At 52.0% G+C, this 23,893-nt stretch overlaps 1 protein-coding gene across 19 annotated transcripts in view; it reads right to left on the bottom strand.

The window, feature by feature from the left end:
- Window positions 1-3,917, bottom strand: part of LOC107130313 (uncharacterized) — a 37,902-nt gene extending 33,985 nt beyond the window's left edge. For 11 of the 19 annotated variants that reach the window (XR_012415345.1, XR_006699408.2, XR_012415352.1 and 8 more), the window contains exon 1: window positions 2,749-2,974. The gene's annotated coding sequence lies outside the window, so the exon portion shown is untranslated. Of the gene's footprint in view, window positions 1-2,748; window positions 2,975-3,212 lie in introns of those variants that run through there. The other 8 variants (XR_012415353.1, XR_006699412.2, XR_012415346.1 and 5 more) reach the window with 4 other exon arrangements.
- Between the last annotated feature and the right edge of the window lie 19,976 nt (window positions 3,918-23,893).

The raw sequence follows: 23,893 nt of genomic DNA, 5'->3' as shown, positions 1-23,893 counted from the left end.
GGACCTGCCCCAAAATCAGTGCCTCCTCCACCTCACTGCAGCCCCATTCCCTGGAAGAAAGCCACAGAAAGACGGAGACTCAAGGCCATAGGCTCCTGAGAGGAGGCTGTTCCGGTGGGTCAAGGCAGCTGCAGTCTCCGTGGGTTGGCAGCCAGCTTCCACACACAGCTTAACAGGAGCCCGGGAAGCCATCCAGGTCGACACCAGGCAAAAGCGCATTGTGTGGGCTGGGCACTGCCAGCTGAGGCTGGCAGACTGCTGGGCAGGCCAATTCAGAGACCAAGTTGGGAGAACCTGACCTGCCACCAGCATTGACCCAGATTGCCCCTTTGCCTGCAATTCAGGCTGGGTCTGGGTTCCATGAGCTTTCCTCACACCAAACCCCCGGCCTTGGCCTTCAGCCCCAGCACAGTCCCTAAATTTTCGGAAGATCAGGTACTGGGTCTGGTTGGCCACTTGGGCACCCAGGCCAAAGCACCAGTGGCAGTGGTCGGGCCCTGGCCATGGTGCTGAGAGCTGCCTGCCAGGCCTGCCTCTCCACCTCCCAACTTGCCCTGAACTTCTTCCACCTCCTCCCCTCAGTCCTGAACCCAGGCTCCAGGGGCACCTGCAGCTACCAGGAGAAGCTAACAGCCAGAGAAAGAGAAAGCCTCAGCAACTAGGTGCCTCCACTGAGGGCCTGGGACTCAATTTTTCATATTCAAACCTCTACTGAGGAAAGAGAGACCCTGGGCCATGAAACTCCCATATCCAGATCAATGGAAATGCCCATTCCTACTGCAAACACATGCATGTCCTGCACTCCCTCAACTCAGCAAATCTACACAATACCCGCTCACACACTTGGCCCATACACCCATCTAGCAGCCAGTCTAAGACAGGTGGCTGGTACCTTGCCCATGTCTGTACACGTGTACACTCTTGTACCCACTGGCAGTGGCAGCTGCTTGGACTCCAAGCTGGCTTTGGCCCAAGTTCCTGTTTCCTATTGGTAGTTATACAACTCAGTGCAGGGGACCTGACAATCCACAGGAGTGTGTCTTCTATTTCAGGACATAGCAAATTAAGGGGTTAAGTGGCAGGAGAAGGGGACAGTTCTGACCCTAGTCAATAGCCCTGTGCAGGTACCCTTCTACTGAGACCAGACTTGCCCTGATCTAGAGGCTGGGAGCCGGAGGCCAATGGAACTCCCCAGTTACTACTCCAGGTAGATGCAGCCACCCAGCCTGTGATTCAGCCTGGAGCTAGTGCTCCTTTCCTGAGCCCCAAAGGTTCTTAATTAGGAGACAGTGTTTCCAGCCACAATCTAGGCTAAGTCCAGAGTGCCCTCACTCCACTGCCCCCTCCCTCCCTTGTTCCTTCCTCAGGCCCAAGCTTTGATTAAGCTGATCTCCCTATTGTCTGGAGGCCGGCAGGACTGCTAGCTGAGAGACCCAGCATTGGGCCAGTTCAGATAGACCCAGCTCCCTGTACCCAGGAGGTCCCAGAGCCTGCACACCCACCTTCACGTACACATGGTCAATTGTGCGCTAATGCTCTCTCTGGTTCCCACATCCAGCCTCTCTCCTCAGCAGCTGAGGTGTGGGCTCTGGGGAGGCCTAAACTGGGCAAGAACCTGAAAACACCCCTCCTGAAAAGACCTGGACAAAGGAGAACCCCTTCCCTGGGGTCTCCAGCAGCAGATACTGCTAATGGAAGTCCTGAGGGGGACCCTGTATGATGCCCCCATCTCAGTGCCTACTTAGCCTAACCTCTGGCCACTGTTCCTTGATTGAAAGGTAGACCCTCAAACTCCATCGTCTTCCACTCCATGGCTTAAGAATCCCCCTCCTCCAGGATATGGGGACACAAAAGGGGGCTCCCTCCAGGCCCAGCACCTCGATTTATCCCCAGCCACAAAGACTCCTTGTGTTTTTCTGGACTCCAGTACTGCTTCTGTGATCTGACCCTGGAACTTCTCCCAGCTTCTGCTACCTCCTGCTCTGATGGGTCCAAACTGGACCAACTCCCACACCAACCCTTCCCCCAAAGAAGCCCCTCACTTGGCTCAACCTCCACCGCTGCCCTTATTCTTCTCCAGCTCAGTGGAGCCTAGGCTGGAGGAGGCTGCAGAGACGCCCACGGACAGACCAAAGAGGCCTGTTCTGGGGCACGGAGTGGGGAGCAGAGTGGATAGGATTTCCCAACAACTTCCCATTTCAGAGGGGGAAAAACGTCGTAAATCTTGTCTAGAGTGGGTGCTGTGTGGTGCATTTTTCTCAAAATATTTTTTTCAGGAAGCTGCTTTCTAGGTTATTATTTTTTGTGGGGGAGGGGATAAGAAGGAAGGGGTGGGGGGCAGTGGCTAGGGAGAGGGCGATCCTGGGACTCACAGGAACCTCACTTCAGAAACCTTCCTTTCTGCTAAACCTGTCTGCAGTCCACAACTTCCAACCGACCCTGCACCCTTCCCCTTTCTGCTCACCCAAAGTCCTCACCTCTGGGCGCTTCCCACTGCCCCACAACCCTTTGCCCGGGATGACTGGGTCCTGCCTCCCACCCGCAGTGGGAGTGCACCCCTCATCCCGCCCCAGCGTCAAAGGGAAGCCCCAACTGACTGAGCTGCCCAAGGGGGCCGGGCAGGGATGCCCCAGCCCCCTCTCTCAGTCCAGCCCAGCTCCCTGACGCTGCCCTGGCCGAAGCCACCGCCCTCACTCCCTAGCCCTCGCTCCCCAGCCTCGCCGAGACACAGCGGGCAGTGGCACTTACGGACCAGGAAGGGGGCCCGGGCCCCAGCGAGGCAGCGGCGCGGGTGGGGCGGCTGTGGGGACAGCGGCTCCTCCGCCCCGATCAGGCGCGTTCCCGGGCTCAGGCCCAGCTCCCGCCGCTCTCCGGGCGCCCCTGCCCCGGCGAGCGCATGGCAGACAGCTGCGGGAGGCAGGCACGGCAGTGGCGGAGCGGGGGCTCCTGGCCGCGCGCCGCTTCTCTGGGCTCTGAGCGGCTCCCAGCGCCGCCTTCTCGGGCGGGCACGGCCCGCGGTGACGTCAGCGCGACTCCCCCGCTCCCCCCTTCACCCCGACCAGTGCGGAATGGAGGGGGCGGAGGCAGGCTGTGAGGGGCGCCCAGCCGTGTGCTTTGGCCTTTCCTCCCCACGCCCCGCTTGCCTCCCAGCTTTTCCCTGGGAGTCGCAACGCCATTCGTCCCCTCTCTCCTTCCTGCGCCGCCAGACTCACCCGGAGCCACCAACGACCTGGGAGGTGATGGCAAGCAGCGGGTTGGAAGCCTCGCTGGCAGCTCCAGACTCAGGGATCCGGGCTGCTTTGGGAAGAATGGAGAGCTGAGGGCATGAGGGGTGTCCACCTCCGGGCTGAAAGGGGGCGTCTTGTCTTCACCCCCAGCATAGGTGTTGGTTATGCTGGGGATACCCACGCTGGCTTGGCTGGTGCCGGGGGGGCCCCCGTGTGAGCTCAGAAGGGATCTTTTAGCTCGGGAAAACATGTCCCATTCGGAGCTGGGATGCCCTCCAGGCTGGGTCCTGCTTCTCCAAGACCCAGAGCAGCCCCGCGGCCCTCCTACCCGCCATCTGCCCGAGGTTGTGCACCTGCAAACTCGCGGGGCCGACGGCGCCGCGGGGCTGACTGCGCCCCGGAGCCGCTGTCCAAATGCTGAATCTGGCCTCCCCTGGACCGGCTCCCGAAGTCCCGCTCCACGTTTCCCGCAGGGGCGGGCAAGGGGTTCTGGGACACCCAACGCGGAGGACCCAGGAAACTTTGGGGCTCCAAGATGATATTGGAAAGCTTCAGGATAGGGGGCGATCGGCCGAAGGGAGACAGAAGCCAAGAGAGCAGGCAGAGCAGCACTCCTGGCACGCCGAACCACGCGCCCCTGGTGACTCGCCCCGGGTCCCCTCCGCCTGCGTGTGCTTCTCCCACTTCCACAGCAGGGGAGGTCCCTAGGCTGAACTTGTCAGCAGGTCTCACCATTCATCACGAGCCAGCCAGACAGGCCAAGTTCATGAGCAATACTGTTAACCCCTTGCAAGCCAAGCTCCTTCCACAGGGGGAAGCCTCCTGGCCAGGGAGTGTTCTCTAGGATTCCAGAGGCACCGCCTCCCACGAACGTGGCAGCCACTTCTCCTTTCTTCTTTTCGGCTCCTCTCCTAACCATTTATTCCATCATTTTATTTACCCTTTTGGTTTCCACAGTCTTTCAAGTTCCTCCTCTTCTAAGTTAGTTTGATACCAGTATAACTGACTGCCTTTTAAATGTCTTCTTTTCCTATGCTGTGGCTGTGCTCATTGTGGAAAAATTAGAAAATTTAGAAAAAAATGAAATAAAATAATAATTGGCACTATAGTTTACACCTAGAGGCCTGACTTTAAAATAAAAAAATATATTCTCATAGAAGAACCTAGATTGCTGGTTGTGTGGGGTGGGGAGTGAAGAAGGGGTTGAGAGAGAGAACCCAGTCTTTCTGAAGTGGATGGGGAAGGAAAAACAAAAACAAGCTCTGCGAAAGGGCTCAAAGAGGAGGCCCTGTCCTCCTGTTAGAGGAGCCAAGGAGGGAAGCAGCGCCATGTATGGTTAGACATAGGGGCGCAGACACCCCCTCCACTCACTGGTCCCTGTTCTAGCTCCAAAGCTCTAGGGAAGCTTCTCCTGGCCTTGACCGTGTGTGTGTGTGTGTGTGTGTGTGTGTGTGTGTGTGTGTGTGTGTTGTGGGGGTAGGTGCTTCCTGCCCTGGGCGAAAGCTCAGTCCTGCTCCTGAACCCCAGTCATCTCCTGGAGAACTTTATCTGACTCTGCTTGAGGTCTGGTAGACTTAGGCCACCCCTCCCCCATTTCCTATTGAATTCCTGGCGTCTGGTAGCTGGCGGCAACTAGGGCGACCTACCAACTTTTCCCCTGGGCATTTTCTCGCCCCCTTCACCCCCCAGTGCTTTCTTTTCTTCTCCCAGCGCTCCTTTTGAAAGGAGGCACCCAGGCCCAGAACGTGTTCTGCAGTTTAACTACTTCCAAATTCTTTGTTCAGGTCACCCCGGGACTCCATTGTCCGCTATTGAGAGCGCGGACAGGCCGCCGGGTGCGCCTCTGCCATGCAGGCCTGAATCCATTAGGCCACCGATCCAGCCCCTGCGGCCCATTGACGCGCCTCACTCGCCGGGCGCCGGCGGCCCCCCTCCCGTCCCCTCCGCTCCCACCCTCAGCTGCCTTTCGGACTCCGCGGTGGAGTCACAGAACGCTGCGGGTCCGCGCGCGGGGGTTATTTGGGTCTCGCTCTGTCTTGAGGCACTGGGCGCGGTGCAGCCTCGGATGATTCTTGTGGGCTCTGTCCCATCCTGCAAGCCTCTTCTGGGGTCCTGCCCAAATTCTACTGCTTGACCGCTGGGTACTACTTGGACCTGCAGGGCAGGTTTTGAGGGGGCTGCAGCCCCAACCTCAGGAATGGGGGTGGGGGAAGAACAGCCAGCGACATCCTTCCTCCGACTTCTCCAGCTTTCCAGCTGCTCCCCTACAGCCTGGATTTCTGTTCCTCTCTTTCCTCCAGGCCTGCACCCTCGAGCTTCCGTAGGGTCAAGCCTCTCCTGAGCCGGGGGAATGAAAGGGGGGCCATCCAGTTTCAGGGGGTAGCACAGCAGGGAGGGCCGGCCGGTTCCTGCCCCAAACACGCGCTCATGTCGCCCTCGAAGGTCGGTCTTCTCAGGAGGGTAACTTTCCCCCAGCTCACTGGAAAAGAGGCAAGAGTCGCTCTGGCCTCAGATGTACGTCCAGGCTTCCAGGGCGCCAGGGTACGGCTGTGGGGAGGAGGCTCAGTCCGCCCCTGCAGCCTCCTCCTCTCCTGCCTCAGGACTCAGGGAGACGCAGAGCTTGGGAGTCCCCAGGGGGCTCAGCTCTGAGGTGCGTGCCTGGGGAAAGTCGAGGTTCAGAGGAGCAGAGCTCCCAGAGACAGTGTACAGACAACGATGGCTTGCTGTTGTGTATCTTTTCTCGGTGCCAGAAGGTTGCCTTACCCCGTAGCGAGCCTGTTCCTCCTGCTCTGGGGTTACTGGGTCACTGAGTGCAGGGCGAACATCGACGCCCAGCCACCGGGCTTCTCGAAATCACTCGGGCCTCTGCTCGGGCCCGCCTTCTCCAGTCTGTGAATCGGCCAAACCCTTCCCGAAAGCTAAATTCCAGGAGAGAGCCGTGGAGGAGCCACGGGGACCGGTGCGGATACCAGGAACGGCGGCGCGGGGAAGCTTGGCCCAAGAAAGGGTGCGGATGGGGGTGCAGGGCGCGGAGGAGCGGCACTGGATGGCGGGCGCCACTCCCCGCCGGCCGAAGAGGGAGGGAGGGAGGGAGAGGAGGAACGGGTGGTCTCCGCCGCACCTTCTCCGACCGCTGGGCCAGGACCGCGGGGCGCGGGACCTCGTGGAACAGCCGCGGCCTGGATCTGCGGCGAGGAGCCAGCTAGCGCCCCCTGGCGCCTCCGCCGAACCCTCACAATGCCGCCGCCCCGTCCCCCAACCCGCGGGATTCCAGACCTGAGACTGGGGAGGCTGGTGTCCGCGCGTCCCCGAGACGTGGCTGGACTACGCCAAGCCTCTTAGAGGGCGTAGGAGCTCCTGAAGGTCTCCTGCGCTCCAACCCATGTCCTGCACTCGTCCTCCCCACCCGCCCCGAGTGCTCCAGTCCGTGGTGCTGACCTCGCCGCTCTTCCGCCCCAAAAGCGTGACTCTGCTCGCTGTCCAACAGCGCGCTCTGGCGGGCGCTCCGGGGAGATGCAGGTGAGCGCGGCTGAGGCTGCCACCGCTGTCGAGAACGGCTCGGGACCGGCGCAGCGCGGGCGGTGCTTGGGTGCCTGCCTAATGGTTTGTGGCTGAGTGGAGGGGACGGAGATGCAGTAGTCTAAGGAGAGCTGGGCACCTCTTTGCCTCTCAACCACTACAGGTCAGGTAACAGAATGAGAGACAGGGTGAAAGCTCACCTCCTCTTCCACCTGAGACTGGCGCCTCTGCTATCCTGGCCTCCTTCAGGAAGGCTTTCTGGAGACTGAAGCAGACGGGGCAGGTTCGGGACCTTACCCTCGATTCTTGCAGCCTGGCAAGAACCCTGCCTTCGTGGCAGGGCCAGTCCATTTGCAGCTTTGCCTCCCCATCTCAGTGGCTTTTATTCCAAGGGCAAGGTGGGAGATAGGCAAGAGGTGACGATGGGGTGAGCGAGCAAGGCCCAGGATTTGGAAAGTCTGGAGATGTTCCCCAGGCTCCCAGTCCAGTGACACGAGCGTCCTTTCAGGCTCGGCATGGTGTTCTGTCTTCAGTCTGGCCATGCATGTCGATGGGTTCTTGACATTCATTCACTTATTCATTCAACATGTATGTACTGAGCTCCTGCTATATGCCAGGCACCGCTAGGGACAAAACTCAGAAAGGGTAAGTAATGTGCTCAAAATCACACAGCTGGAAACTGCTGGGGCCATAATGCAGCCCCAGTTACTCCAGTCCCACCTCTCCCCTCTCACCAGGATGACTTCAGAAGTCTTCTAACTGGGGCTCCACCTCAGAACTCAGCCCCCTCCAATATGGCATCCACACTGCTGGGGAGAGACCTTTTTAAAATGCCAGTCTGATCATGTCTCTTACTTGCTTGACATCTGTCTGTAAGGGTCTTCTGGCTCCAGGAGAAAGCTTCAAGTCCCTCACAGGCATAGGAGCTCCCCCGAGGCTCGTGCCCCTGAGAGCCTTGTTCCCATTTTCAGGAACTGGACACTCCCACCATCCCAGGCATCTCCCATTTCTTTAAGGCCCAAGCTCTTGTACCACTCCCTGGCTTTGTGTGCACCTACAGTGTCTCTGCCTGGGGTGTCTTTCAGATTCTCAGTGAATGTCACTCCTCCACGAACCTTTCTGACCTGAACATATCCATCGTGACCTCTCCCTTCACCTGAAGACTGCAGTGAGCAGGGGGAGCTCGACAGCCTCTGGAGTCAGTGCTGTGGTCAGTCCAGGTGATGAGGGGGCAAAGAAACTGGGAAAATGGAGCAGGTGAGTCAATAAGCTAGCAGAGAAAAGGCCATGGTACTCGCAAGAGATAAAGGGCAAGAGAGAGACTTTCTCAGATGGCTTCTGCCCTGCCCTAGCAGGGGAGTCTTGCTCCTTTCCCCCGGCCTGCTTTGTGTAGGATTCTGTCCTCTGCCCCTGCCAGCCCGTTGACCCCAACCCCCTTCTACCAAGCCTGGCCCTTCTTCTCTGTGTGCTTTCCCGCCTAAGCAGCCCCTGGGCTGTACTGCAGGACAGTTAGCATGTCTCACAGTGGCCAGCCTCCTGAAGGCCTGGCACCATTCAGAACTGGCATAATTCAATTTCTCCAGAGCCAGCAGCAGGCACGCCACCACGTGGCAATTGTGACAAACACAGTTTGCAATCCATTTGGATGCCAGCTCAGAATGATGAGTTTATTGATTAACGTTTAAAGTGTTTTAGGATTTGCATTTTTCAGATTTGTTCACAGGGTGAGAATTTGCTAACAGTTAACGATTACTGAGTGGGTATGTTGTGCCAAACACAACTCCAAGCACTTTATTATTAATCTTCACAGCTGTGCTTATGCCAGAGCTGCTCTTACTATCCTCACTCAGCAGATGGGAAAACCCAGGCACAGAGAGGTTAAGCAATTTGCCTCAAGTCACAGCTAGTTAGCAAGTGAAACAGGATGAGAGCCCAGAGTCCAAATTCCTAGACACTATGTTACACTGCCTCTTAATAATAGTTCTATGTGCCACTGCACTCCAGCCTGGTGATAGAGCGAGACTCTGTCTCAAAATAATAATACTAATAGTTCTATATTGTCCCATTCCTGGTTCACATAATCCAAATGTCCATAGGACAAGCTGGCCAGTACTTATCAGACTCTTGCAAGCCTCTCTCTCTCTCTTTTTTTTTTTTTTTTTGAGATGGAGTCTTGCTGTGTCGCCCAGGCTGGAGTGCAGTGGCACGATCTCGGCTCACTGCAAGCTCCGCTGCCTCCCAGGTTCACGCCATTCTCCTGCCTCAGCCTCCCGAGAAGCTGGGACTACAGGCGCCCACCACCACGCCCGGCTAATTTTTTTGTATTTTTAATAGAGACAGGGTTTCACCATGTTCACCAGGATGGTCTCGATCTCCTGACCTCGTGATCCGCCTGCCTCAGCCTCCCAAAGTGCTGGGATTACAAGCATGAGCCACTGCACCCGGCCCTCTCTCTTTATTTCTTACTTTTTTTTTTTTTGAGATGGAGTCTCGCTCTGTCACCCAGGCTGGAGTGCAGTGGCACAATCTCGGCTCACTGCAATCTTCACCTCCCAGGTTCAAGCGATTCTCTTTTTTAAAATGCCAATCTGATCATGTCTCTTCCTTGCTTGAGATCTGTTGGTAAGGGTCTTCTGGCTCCAAGAGAAAGCCTTAAGTCCCTCACAGGCATATGAGCTCCCCCTGAGACCTGTGCCCCTGAGAGCCTTGTAATCCTCAGTAGCTGGGATTACAGGCACCACCACCACACCTGGGCAAACCTCTTTCAACTCATATGTTTCCCCCATATGATTGTGAGCCCACTGAGGGAAGGAATGCTGTCTCAGTTATCCCCAAACTCCCAGCTCCTGACACAGAAGACACAGTCAACATTTGGTGTATTGAAAAATGGCCACTTCCAGACATAAGAAGCTGTGGAAACACCCAGCATGTTTCTGTATGTTTTCTTTGTTCCCATGGCGAATTCTGGCATCTCTGAAAGAGACTGCAACAAAAGCCTTTGAATTTTTCCACACACAACGTCCCCACACAGTGTACCCTGGGGCAAGTTTTGGAAAGCAAAAATTCTAGGGTTCCTATGGACCACAAGTTTATCACAAACAGTTTGGTGGCAAGAGTGCTAACAAAGTTACTTAAATGCCAACCTGTACTGTAAAAACTAGAAAAGCAAAACTACTTTCTAGATGCCCTTCAAACTAATATTCTGGATATGAATTAGATGCACTAATTAGAAGCAACTTGCAAGGGGGAAGTGAGGCACGGGCCATCTTCCAGCTACTTTTAAGCAATGCAGTGGAGATGTGGGGCTTTTCCACCAAGATGCTCCAGTGTGCAAGTCTTCTGCTTCCTGATAGTCGAGAAGCAATTTCATAGTTGGCAGTGGTGACTTTTTTTTTTTTTTTTTTTTGAGACACAGTCTCATTCTGTTGCCCAGGATGGAGTGCAGTGGCGCGATCTTGGCTCACTGCAACCTCTGCCTTCCGGGTTCAAGCGATTCTCCTGCCTCAACCTCCCAAGTAGCTGGGACTACAGGCATGCGCCACCATGCCCATCTAATTTTTGTATTTTTAGTAGAGATGGGGTTTCACCATATTGGCCAGACTGGTCTTGAACTCCTGACCTCAAGTGATCCACCTGCCTTGGCCTCCCAAAGTGCTAGGATTACAAGCATGAGCCACCGTGCCTGGCCGTGTGATGACTTTTTGATCTCCAGACCACAACCACAGCACTGTGTTCTTAAAGTCAACAGTTCTATGGGATGGCTCTTAGTTTCCTACCTCCCAGGTAGTGATGGAAGTGGTAGCTCTTGCAGCTGGCTGGCTCTACTGTGTTCTGGGTGTCATTTCTGCAGACCTAGTCTACAGCTACTTTTCTAGTCCTTCCAACAATTTTGTAATTGCCTAATTCTCTATATTAAGTTCCTTTCTGCTTAAAACATCAGCATTGTTTTTATTTCCTGCACAAATCCTGCTTGATACTGTGTTTTTCCTTCCTTCGTTAATTTCCCAGACACTTCTTGGATATGTGGCACAGGTCAGGCAGTGCACTGGGTGCTCATGCCAGGACACTGGTAAAGAAACAGCTCCTGGCCGGCGCGGCGCCTCACACCTATAATCCCAGCACTTTGGGAGGCCAATGCCGGTGGATCACCTGAGGTCAGAAGATCAAAACCAGCCTGACCAACATGGTGACATGGTGAAACCCCGTCTCTACTAAAAATACAAAAATTAGCTGGGCGTGGTGGCACATGCATGTAATCCCAGCTAGTTGGGAGGCTGAGGCAGGAGAATCGCTTGAACCCGGGAGGCAGAAGTTGCAGTGAGCTGAGATCGTGCCACTGCACTCCAGCCATGGGCGACAGAGCGAGACTCTGTCAAAACAAATAAACAAACAAACAAACAAACAACTCCTGCCCTTCCCAGACCTGTGTGTGGAGACCACACTGGGGCACCATCCTTGGGATGGCTGCTGTAGTGGACAGAGCTGGTTCTCCACCCAGGTCCCCTCCCAACCTGCTTACTGGATCTGTCTGTCCATCCCCCAGCACTTGCAACCTCCTTCAGAGGACTAGAGCTTCATCAACTGCATGAGAAGAGCTGCAAGTGCCTGGGAGTTTATACCCTGACCCCAGCCCCCAAGCAGCCTTAAGCTAATGATGTCTTGTGCAAGAGTAGGAAAGCTCAGCTCCCTCAAGCGAGGACAAGCTCTAAGGTGCAACCCACACTCTGAAGCCCTCCACAGGATTAGGCTGAGGCTGAGACTTCACTGGAAATCCCCATCCTTGCCTGGCTTCTGCCCTTTCACTGGCCTGCTTCCCCCACTCCCCAGTTCTCCTGGAAGTCCTTCCCCGATAAATTATCAGCATGCAGATGATTGGGGTCTGCTTTAGGAAATGCTGACCTAAGATGGGTACCATCAATTAAAAGGGGCAGCCAGGCGCAGTGGCTCATGCCTGTAATCTGCCAAGGCTGGTGGATCACTTGAGCTCGGGACTTTAAGACCAACCTGGCCAACATGGTGAAACCCCGTTTCTACTAAAAATACAAAAATGAGCTGAGCATGGTGGTGTGCACCTGTAGTCCCAGCTACTTAGGAGGCTGAGGCAGGAGAATTGCTTGAATCCAGGAGGCAGAGGCTGCAGTGAGCCAAGATTGTGCCACTGCACTCCAGCCTGGATGATAGAGACTCTGTCTCAAAAAAAAAAAAAAAAAAGTGTGGGAGAGCATTGAGCGACTGAGTGTCCAGGCCAGTGAGGACTTTGGTCATCAGGCTGAGTGAGTGCATGAGCCTAGGGGAAGGAGTTTGTCCCGGAAAGAGAAGACCAAGAGGCTGCTTGACCATTTTCTGCTACATCTGAAGGGTCCACCTGTGAGACAGCAGGTGGAACAGTGCGGGGTCACTTCAGAAGCCAGAACTACCCTTTGAGAGAGCAGATGGAACAGTGTGGGGTCACCCCATAAGCCAGAACTGCCCTGTGCTGGTTAATTTCGTGTGTCAACACAGCTAGGCTATGGTGCCCAGTTGTTTGGTCAAACACCGGTTTAGATGTTGCTGTGAAAGTATTTTTTAGATGTGATTAACATTTAAATCAGTAGACTTTGACTGAAGTAGCTTATTCCCCATAATTTGCTGGACCTCATTCAATCAAGTGAAACCTTAAGAGAAAAGACTGAGATCCCCCAAAGAGAAAGAGATTCTGCCTCCAGATTGCTTTTGGACTTAAGACCACAAAGTCAACTCTTGTTGAAATCTCCACAGCCCCAAAATTGTGTGAGTCAATTCTGTGACATAAATCTCCTTCTCTCTCTCTCTCTATATATATATATACACACACACACACGTACATATATATGTGTATATGTGTGTGTGTCTATGTATGTGTGTACATATATGTGTGTGTATATATATATATACACACACACACACACACACACACACACACAGATACACACCCTATTGGTGGTTCTGTTTCTCTGGAACACCCTAACACATGCCTTAAGCTGGGCCTGGCTTTAGGTTGGTAGCAGCCAGCAGAGTTCACCACAGGAGCCCGTCAAGTCAGAGCAGTGTAGACACTGAATGGGAGTAGGGGAGAGTAGAGACCAACACCCCAGGGACACGCAAGTCAGCAGCAGGAACACATCCTAAAGGCTCACTGAGGACAGACCTGCCACCCCAAGCCCTAGCTGAGCAGCTGAGCAGAGGCCATGGGACAGTGGAGCAGGGGGACCAACTCCAGAGCCTTTCCTAGTACCTCCACAGAGAAGTGTGTGCTGATCTGCCTAGCACCTGCCAAGTGGGGTGGGACTGGAGTTCCTCAGCGGCTCCACTGGGGACTCTGAGCCTGAGACCAGTGTTCTCATCTCCCCAACTCCCATTTCTACTCACCGCTTATTTTCTGTGGGACTTAGGCCAACTGACAACTTTTTTGTGCTTGAGTTTTCTCTTTCTTTTCTTTTCTTTCTTCTCTCTCTCTCTCTCTCTTTTTTTTTTTTTTAACGGAGTCTCGCTCTGTTACCCAGGCTGGAGTGCAGTGGCATGATCTCAGCTCACTGCAACCTCCGCCTCCCAGGTTCAAGCGATTCTTCTGCCTCAGCCTCCCTAGTAGCTAGGTAGCTGGGATTACAGGTGCGCACCACCATGCCTGGCTAATTTTTGTATTTTTAGTAGAGACAGGGTTTCACCAGGTTGGCCAGGCTGGTCTCAATCTCCTGACCTCAAGTGATCCACCTGCCTCGGCCTCCCAAAGTGCTGGGATTATGGGCATGAGCCACTGCACCTGGGCATATCTGAGTTTTCATATCTGTAAAATGGGCTAGTGGTAGGCCCCTCCTCACAGGGTTATTGAAAGGGTTAAAGGGGACACTTTTTAGAAACCACTAAGAATAATGGCCGCAAGTAGGTGATCAATCCATATTAGCCTCTGGCAGCTACTATAGTTGCCTGAGATTTTCAGTAACCTGATTTGCCCAATTAGGAGATGGGCTTCCTGCAGAGTTGGCGAGTTCTCTGTTGCTGGAGGTGTGTAAGCAGAATTACGAGGGTGGGTAAACCAGGCAGGAATGCCCCCAGGCTGCAGGTCATCTAGGGCTTTGGCAACTGCGTTCAAGCCTGTGTGCTGGGCACCTGACTCGGTGCTGCGCCCGCCTCAGATTCTACCCTTCCATGGATGCTGGTCTCCATCTCCTGCTTTCATTACTCAGTTTTCTGTCTCTGCCAAATCCCTATAACTTGACTGCCTTTGTATCCCTTTTAGTGAATACTGTGACCCTCCTGGCTAAGGCCACAGGATACCAACCAAAGTTTGGATACCACCCTTAGGCCTGAAATAAGTTTTCGGGTTCCTGCTCTGTCCTCAGAAGGAACCTGGCAGGCACTCTCCCTCCCTGCAGACATCTCTGCCTGTGTTAGTGACTGCAGCAACCCCCACACTGTGACAGGCCCAGCTTTGACAGCTTGTAGAGCAACTGTGTTCAGCTGGGTTTGCCTCCTGAGCCAGGGACACCACAGACAGTTTTGCAGGTTGGGAATCACATAACTCTAGGGAGCATCCTTCGCAGGTGCCCTGGTCCTTCCCCTCAGGGGTGCATATTGCAAAGGGAGAGGAATTAAGGGGAGATGATGCATATCAGAACACTTAAGTAAAGAGGAATGCCACTTATTAAAAAGTCCGGCCAGGCGCCTGTAATCTCAGCACTTTGGGAGGCCGAGGCAAGAGGATTGCTTGAGGCCAGGAGTTTGAGACCAGCCTGGGCAACAGAGCGAGACCCAGTCTCCACAAAAAAAATTTTTAAAAGAAAATTACACAGGCATGGTGGCACGTGCTGTAGACCTAGCTACTCATGAGGCTGAGACAGGAGGACTGCTTGAGCTCTGGAGATTGAGGCCGCAGTGAGCCATGATTACACCACTGCACTTCAGCCTGAGCAACAGAGTGAGAAGAAAAAAAGTAAAAATAATAACTTTAAAAAATCCTAGCTGGGCATGGTGGCTCACATCTGTAATCCCAGCACTTTGGGAGGCCGAGGTGGGAAGATCACTCGAGTTTAAGAGTTCAAGACCAGGCTCGCCAACATGGCAAAGCCTCATCTCTACTAAAAATACAAAAATTAGCTGAGCGTGGTGGTGTGTGCCCGTAATCCCAGCTACTTGGGAGGCTGAGGCAGAAGAACCGCTTGAACCCAGGAGGTGGAAGTTGCAGTGAGCACACTGCACTCCAGCCCTGGTGATGGAAGTGAGACTCTAAAAAAAAAATAAAAAATAAAAATAAATAAAAAATTTAAAAAAAAAATCCTACGTTGAGATACAATTTCCTTTGTGGAAATTCTGCATTGTTTATGCAAGGCACCTATAGAAAGTAAAGGTAAGCAAACCTTTTCTTCTGCTGAGGCATATGGAGACCTTGGTTCTTAATGGTGTGTGCAACCGAGGGGGAGGCCAGGAGACGCTTAGGTCTGTTAAAAGGTGATGGGCCAGGCACAGTGGCTCATGCCTGTAATCCCAGCATTTTGGGAGGCCGAGGCAGGCAGATCACCTAAGGTCAGTAGTTCAAGACCAGCCTGACCAATATGGTGAAACCCCATCTCCAGTAAAAATACAAAAAAATTAGCCGGGCATGGTGATGGGTATCTGTAATCCCAGCTACTCGGGAGGCTGAGGCAGGAGAATTGCTTGAACCCGAGAGGCAGAGGTTGCAGTGAGCCGAGATAGCAACACTGCACTCCAGCCTGGGTGACAGACAGAGACTCTGTCTCCAAAAAAAGAAAAGAAAGTACCATGGATTGTATGGCTCAAACAACAGAAATTTGTTTCCTCTCAATTCTCATGGTGTTGGCAGGGCTGGCTTCTTCTGAGGCCTCTCTCCTCAACTTGTAGGTGGCTGCCATCTTCTCCCCAGGTCTTCACCTGGTCTTCCCTCTGTGTGTGTCTGTGTGCAAATCTCCTCTTCTTCTAAGGAGGACACCAGTCATACTGGATTAGGGCCCACCCTAACAACCTCATTTAACTTAATTACTTCGTAAAGACCCTATCTCCAAATACAGTCGTGTTCTGAGGTACTAACTCTGGAGATAACAACTGTAACACACAAATTGAAGTGGGGGGACACACTTTAGCCCATAAGATATGGGCACCATCCCAACCCCATGTCCCACCTTGGCTGAACTGCAGCCTGCTGGGGCCAGTGTGGGTTCAGGAGCACAGAAATTGTTACAATGCAAAGACCACCTCCACCCATTTCCCCAAGCGTGTGTTCCAGGCTCACAGGCCTTAGCTGCCATTGGGCCATTGGGTCATTGGATCACCGGGACCCTCCTGGCCCCCTGGCTGAAGTCGCCACCACCATCCTTTCTGAAAGCCCATTTTGATCCCTCTCTCCCCGAGGGACCTGCTGTCATGTTCTGACCACACACTCCCCTGTGCCCAGGTCCCACACACTCAGGAACCTGTCATCAGCTCCTTTTAGCCATGAAGTCCCCCCTTTACCTTTGAAACACAGGCTGCACCAGGCTGACTCAGCCCTGATTTCAGCCTGGCTGGGGAGGGAGGGTCTGTCCTGCCACATTTATCCTGCGCTGTCCCCACTTCGAGGCCAGCCAGGTCAGGGATGGGCACCATCTCATTCCAATCTAGAGTGGGTCAGAACGTCCGTCTCTCCAAAGGTCAGTTTCCATCTGTCCAAAAGCTTTCTTCTGGAGACAGGATAGTTCTAGATCAGGAGGGATTTTGTGGTGTAAATCAGAGCCATGTTCCCGGCAGCCTGTGCAGGTGGCATCTGTGGGTGTTCTGTCTCAGCTAAATCGAAACTCAGTGATGCCACCCTTCTGTGTCACAGAGGCGGCTGCCAGCCCTGCTAACGGGTTAGTCATCACCTTAGAGCACATGGATCTGCAGAAACCATCTGGGGTGAGGGAGGCGATGTGCAGCAAGAAATAAATGGAAAACAGCCTCAATGTCCAGGCTCAACGTCCCCACAAACATTATTAGTTAAGGGGTCATGCAATGCCACAGAAAAATAATCATATCACGGTGCAGGTGAGAAAAACAGGTTTGTGGGTGCACGGTACATGCTGAGAATTACAAATATAGTAACATCACAAAGTGCCCTCACCAAAATGTTAGCAGTGATTATCTCTGGGTGATGGGCTTATGGAAGGTTTGAGTTCTCTTCTCTTTGTTTATCCATGTGGGTTGGGGGATGGATGGTGGTGAGGGCCAGCTTGGGTCTAAGTGGGAATCAAGCAGTCCAGGCTGTCCTACTGAATGGAGAGGGTTACCGCCAGAAGACTATTTTCTTTTCTTCCTTCCTTCCTTCCTTTCTTTCTTTCTTTTTTTTTTTTTGAGAGGGAGTCTCGCTCTGTCGCCCAGGCTGGAGTGCAGTGGCCGGATCTCAGCTCACTGCAAGCTCCGCCTCCCGGTTTTACGCCATTCTCCTGCCTCAGCCTCCCAAGTAACTGGGACTACAGGCGCCCGCCACATCGCCTGGCTAGTTTTTTTGTATTTTTTTAGTAGAGACGGGGTTTCACCGTGTTAGCCAGGATGGTCTCGATCTCCTGACCTCGTGAACCACCCGTCTCAGCCTCCCAAAGTGCTGGGATTACAGGCTTGAGCCACCGCGCCCGGCCTTCTTTCTTTTTCTTTTTTTTTTTTTTTGAGACGGAGTCTCACTCTGTCGCCCAGGCTTGAGTGCAGTGGCACGATCTCAGCTCACTGCAACCTCCACCTCTGGGGTTCAAGCAATTCTCCTGCCTTAGCCTCCCGAGTAACTGGGATTACAGGCGCCCGCCACCATGGCCAGCTAATTTTTGTAGTAGAGATGGGGTTTCACTGTGTTGGTCAGGCTTGTCTTGAACTCCTGACCTCAAGTGATCTGCCCGCCTTGGCCTCCCAAAGTGCTGGGATTACAGGTGTGAACAACTGCACCTGGCCCAGAAGGCTATTTTCATGTTAGCTTTGAAAACTTTCTGAAATTTTATAAAGTCTGTGATAACAGTAATAATAATTGCTAACCTTTATAAGGTCTTTATAAAGGGCCAGGTATTTGCCAGACAGTCTGCATTAAATTTGATGCATAGGTACCATGGATGTCCCCATATTATAGATGAAGAAACTGAGGCCAAGAGAGGGTAAGTAATTCACTGAGGTCACACAGTACTAAGAAGTGGTAGAGCCAGGATTCAAAGGCAAATTTTTAGTCACTCACTCTGTCCACCCTTCAAAATACTCCATGGTCTCAAGAATGACTGTTTTCTGTCTGCTCACTGGAGGATCAGGGTCCTCAGGTGCATTCTGGGGATCTGTTGGCACTCAGACAGGCCTTGGTGAGCCAACAAACTGTGCACCTTGTCTCTGAATCCATGTGAGATGTTGCCAGAGGCTCTGAGGATCATCTGGGGCTGAAGGCTGGGGTCACTGGCAGGAGGCCAGGGGTGAGGATCACTATTGTCAAAGTCATTCCAGCTGTATCCACAGGCTGGTGCTGCCAAGAGAAAGGCCTAAGGCATGCAGTCATTCCTGCTTTCTTTGTCCTTGTACGAAACTTGAAAAAAATTATAAAAATGGCACATGCCTTTGATCACAAAACAAACAATGCAGAAGTGTATAAAGAAAAGATTGGTTGGGCCTAGTAGCTCACACCTGTAATCCCACATTTTCAGAGTGAGACCCCATCTCTTAAAAAATTATAAGAAAAAAAAGAAAAGAGAACAGTCATTTTTTTCCCTCTCCAAGTATCCACTTCCATGCTTGACACACTTTCGGGGTAGGAGTGGGAGTGAGTGTTGGGGAGTGTTTGAGTTACTCTGATTCCTCTGGAAGCCACATCTGTGTTACTCCCCCCTCCCCAAAACACACACATGCTTGTCTCCCACAGGTGGTCCCAAAAGAACTATGGTCCTCACCCAGGCCCCAGGGACTGGTCTTATGGTGGCAGGTGACCCAAACAAGACCCATCAGAGTCTTGGCCTGGAATTTTGTAAACTGGCTAGAAGAGAGGGTCAGGTCTCAAAGCCGGGCAGATGCAAGGTGAGAGCTGCCACAGCCTGTGGCATGGAGGAAGCTGGTCTAATCTGCAGAAAGAAGGAACGAGAGCTGGACAAGACCCCAATGACATCAGGCTCTTTTTGTCCCGTCCCTTTCTGGAGTTTGGCTGTATATGCTAATAAGTTCCCCTTTTGTCTGCCAAAAATTGATTTTAATTAGGCTTCTGGTGCTGGTAGCCAACAGAATCCTAAGTGATGTGTCTTCCCCTCTGTAAAATAAGGGGACCGGACAGGCTGGTCTGTGGGGGGGCCTGTGGGCTTTGGCAATGGGGAGCCCTTGGCCCCATGTGCTGGGTTGAGCTGGGATCTGAGCTGGCTGTGGCTGTCTCAGCTCTGGGGTAGAGGGACCTCAACGTGTACCTCCCGCTTCAGTGTCAGGCAGCCTGGCTCAGTCTTGGGACACAGCATTTAGGATGTGGAGCCAAATGAATGAAAGGCATGTGGCTGCCTCCTCTGGCTCTCTCCTGCCATTACCGGAGCTGCTGCTGGGCTGGCCAGCTCGAGGAGGGGCAAGGAAACAGGCACAAAACCAAAACCTCTGCTGAGGAAGGAATCTGCATGTGTCACTGCAGCAAAACCTCACAAGCTCCCTATGAGGCTATCACCTTCCCATTTTAGAGACGAGGATGCCGAGGCGCAGCAAGCTCCCTTGTAAGTTACTCAAGGTCACACAATGTGGACAGGTGAAGCCAACAGGCTCCATCAGCAAGGTCTCCAGAGCTCCTCTATCTGCCTGGGCCAGGTCTATCTACCGCCATCCCAGGCCCTCTGCTTTGCAAGATGCTGCTGGTCCCTGAGCTGAGGCAATTTAGGCCCCAGCTACTGGCGTTCAGCCCCTCTTGCCTGTAGCCTCTCGACTCCTGGGAGCAGAGTCAGAGGTTGACAGTGGTTTGCAGACAGTTTTCCAAGGGTATCTAGGGCTGGGCGCAGCGGCTCACACATGTAATCCCAGCACTTTGGGAGGCTGAGGCAGGAGAATCACTTGAGCTCAGGAGTTTGGGACCAGCCTGGGCAACATAGTGAGACTTTATCTCTATTTTTAGCAAGGAAAATACATTAAAAGATGATGATGATGATGATTTTTTTAAAAAAGGGGTAACCAGGCCGGGTGCAGTGGCTCACACCTGTAATCCCAGCACTTTGGGAGGCCTAGGCAGGTGGATCATAAGGACTCCAGGTGGCACTCTCCAGTCACCAGCTTCATGTGTGGTGGCAGCACAGTAGCCGTAGCAACAGTGGCCTTCTTTCCCTCAGATTTTGGATCTAGATCACAGCTGCGATGGTGTAACCTTAAAGCAAGTCACTCTCTGATGTCCACCCCTCCAGCACTTCTAATTGTCTTGATTCATGTAGGTCAAGCCCTGCATTACACCTCTTCTTGCTTGAAATAACCAGAATGAGCTGGGGGGCAGTGGCTCATGCTTGTAATCCTAGCTGCTTAGGAGGCTGAGGCAGCAGGATCACTTGTGGCCAGGAGTTCGAGATCAGCCCGAACAACATAGCAAGACTCCCATCTCTAAAAAAATGAAATAAAATAATTTATCTGGGCACGGTGATGCACACCTGTAGTCCCAGCTGCTTGGGAGGCACTGCTGCACTCCAGCCTGGGTGACAGAGAGAGGCTCTGTCTTTAAAAAAAGCAAAAGCAGCTGGGTGCTGTGGCTCACGCCTGTAATCCCAGCACTTTGGGAGGCCGAGGCAGGTGGATCACCTGAGGTCAGGAGTTTGATACTAGCCTGGCCAACATGGTGAAACCCTGTCTCTACTAAAAATACAAAAATTAGCCAGATGTGATGGTGGCACATGCCTGTAATCCCAGCTACTGGGGAGGCTGAGGTAGGAGAATTGTTTGAACCGGGGAGGCGGAGGTTGCAGTGAGCTGAGATTGCACCACTGCACTTTAGCCTGGGCAAAAGGGCGAGACTCTGTCTCAAAAAAATAAAAAGAAATAAATAAAAAATAAAAAACTCAGTCTGTTTCCTAGTTCTTGATCTGAACTCTGAATGATACAATGGGTACAGAGGCGAAAAAGAAATTTATTCTCACTGGGGTGGTTCATTTAGCACATACTGATTGGGTACCTCCTAGTGCAGGCCCTGTGCTAGGTGCTGGGGATGTAAGAGAAGCTAGGCAGAATCCCTGCCCTCAGGGAGCTCCCACTTTGATGGGGGAGACATTAAACAATCTTAGTCCCTGCAATCCATGCACAAGGTGCAGTGGGAGCCCAGAGGAGGGCACTGGAACCAGTCAGCGTTCACCCGCAGGAAACGCAGGCCTTTCCAGATATTTTAATGAGAAAGAGATGTAGTACAGAAGATTAGGTGCTTACAAAACTTTGGAAGGGCCAGACAGTGGGTTCTCAGTGGGGTCTCCAAAATGACTTCCAGAATGCCACAGAACTGGCCCTCTAGCAAAGCAATGACCCTGGCTACCATCCCAGCCACTCCTGGGACTGCTGACTTGGCATCACTCTAGTGCTCCAAGTACTGTGGGGAGAACCGCCTGAGCTTCCATGGCCGGGATGTTCTGCCAGCCTCCTCATCACCACATGCTGCAGCACTAGCTCCGGTGACCCTGGGCATCCTGTCCTCTCAGATGAGAATGGCCAGGGTCCCTTCTCACAATTCCCTAAAGAAGGTGATATAACTGGGATGCTTTGTCACCATCTGCTTTGGATCAGCTCTATTGGCCGAGCCTCCTCATGGACGTTTGGTCTCCCTCAAGCCTGGCCGACGCATACCTACCTTGCTCAGGCACTTGCCTGCGTCCAGCCTGCTATGGCCGGGGAGCATGACCAGATTCCTGGGCGGTGGGCCTGTGGGAGTGGCAGGCCCTGCTATACCTCCTGGCAGGACGCCACCAGGTAGTTTGAGCTGCTTCCCTCTTTATGCTCAGATAGCAATGATTATGTGATCACAACTAACCTCTGCCACCTCAAAGTCTTTCTGGAACAAAGTGGGCAGTAAATAAATAAATACAGACCAATCCAAACTGAATGACACTATGCAACGACCAAGCATGTCCATCATTTTCCCTGAAGAAAAAAAATACAGAATCTTTCCTCCAAGCCCTGACAATTAAATGAAAAAGCAACGTGGCTATTTGCTTCCAGATACAGGATGCGGGAGATGATGTTCCCTGACATGTGAGTACCTGCTCACGGAGTCTTGCTCTTGTTTTCCTGCATTGCTTGGATAACTTAAACACTTGTCGTTCCTGGGATAGGATGGGGTGTTGTTTCCCCTTTCAACAGGAGAACACCACCATTTCCACAAAAGTTCTTGACCCCAAGAGTTCAGCCCAATGCATTCCTCAAAAGAAGGAAATACACTGCGAGAAAGAAATACACATTTATCTTCACCCCTTTTACACTCAGCTAATATTTTGAGCTGAAAAGCTCCTGTGATAAACAAATTGCAAAAAACCCATCTACCATCTGCACCAGGCCCCAGGCAGTGGGTTGTAGGTCAAGGCTATAAGCTATGGCTGCCCTCAGCGGGCAATGCTGTGCTGGCCTGGACCTGACTGGGATCTAATAGGTCAGGAGGTGGAATGTACAATTTTGCAGCTGGTGAAACAGGCCACAGGACCCTGACCAGGACTCAGAACCCATGGATGTTTCAGTCATTCAGAAACTGAAGATTCTGCCCTTCTCTCTGAAGGACACACTGCCCTGACGACATGCTTCCAGAATGGATCCTTCTATTCAAGTGTCCACTCTTTTTAATTTTTAAACCATTATTTTAAAAATTTGTGTTTAGTAGAGATGGGATCTCACTATGTTGCCCAGGCTGGACTCAAACTCCTCGCCTCAAGCGATCCTCCTGCCACAGCCTCCCAAAGTGCTGGGATTACAGGTGTGAGCCACCAAGCCTAGACTTCGAGTGTCCACTCTTTTTTTTTTTTTTTTTTTTTTTTTAGTTTTGGAGACACAGTCTCACTCTGTCACCCAGGCTGGAGTGCAGTGGTGCAATCTTGGCTCATTGCAACCTCCGCCTCCAACCTCTACTTCCTGGGTTCAAGCAATTCTCATGCCTCAGCCTCCCGAGTAGCTGGGACTACAGGTGTGTGCTCCATGCCCGCTAATTTTTTTGTATTTTTAGTAGAGACGGGGTTTCACTATGCTGCCCAGGCTGGTCTCAAACTCCTGAGCTCAGGCAATCTGCCCGCCTTGGCTTCCCAAAGTGCTAGGATTACAGGTGTGAGCCACCGTGCCTGGCCCAGTGTCCACTCCTATTGGAACTTTTTTTTAGTAATTTATAGAAACGTTACTACTCGAAATCAATATTTGTTTAGTATGTGTAAGTGTGCAAAAATATATCAGAAATGGCAGTTTAATTTTTTTGCCTTTTCTGGTGGCATACACATGTAGACTGAGATTCTTGAGGTTAACATCAACATTTTCAAAATTAACTTGTCTTATTGACATAGAACCTCATCTTTGTCTTAAACTATGAGACATTAATGGAGTATCACCTTATTGCACATTGCTCAAAAAGTTTCATTCTTCTGATCAAGTAACTTACATTCAGGTATGACTTTTTGTAAGCTGGTTGACTTTCTTACTGGTGCTTGTTATTTTTTTTTTAACACATTAAACTAAATGATATATCAAATGTATATTATATATTTTAATAAATAAATTATATATTGTGTAGTTATATATAGTTGTCTATATTTAAATTGTATGTATGATAAGTGACAGCAGTTTTCAATTTAGGGCAGAAATACACCACATTTCCTTTGAAAATACTTACCTGTATCATAGATACCTCCCGTATCATAGATTGTTGTGGTAATATTATAAGTAGTTGCAAACAACAAACTACAAAGCATTTTGCAAATCGAAGAATCTCACTTATAGCCTAGCTAGTCTCATCTCAGTGAAACTTACTTCTGTGAAATTTAGCTGAAGACTTCTTTCAAAAAGTTCATTCATTTGTTTAGCAAATATGTAATAAGCACTCAATCAGTGAGAGCTCTTTCCATCACAAGTGACAGAAAATCCAGCCCAAACTAGCCAGAGCAAAAGATGCTCTTGCCATTGGCAATTTCAACATTGACTGGATATTTGATGATATGAAGGCAATGCTGTGGGTCCTGATTGGC

This window comes from Macaca fascicularis, chromosome 7 (assembly GCF_037993035.2).
Source record: "Macaca fascicularis isolate 582-1 chromosome 7, T2T-MFA8v1.1".
NCBI lineage: Eukaryota > Metazoa > Chordata > Mammalia > Primates > Cercopithecidae > Macaca > Macaca fascicularis.
Note: the sequence above shows the minus strand (reverse complement) of the source record. Positions and strands in the feature narration are given on the sequence as shown.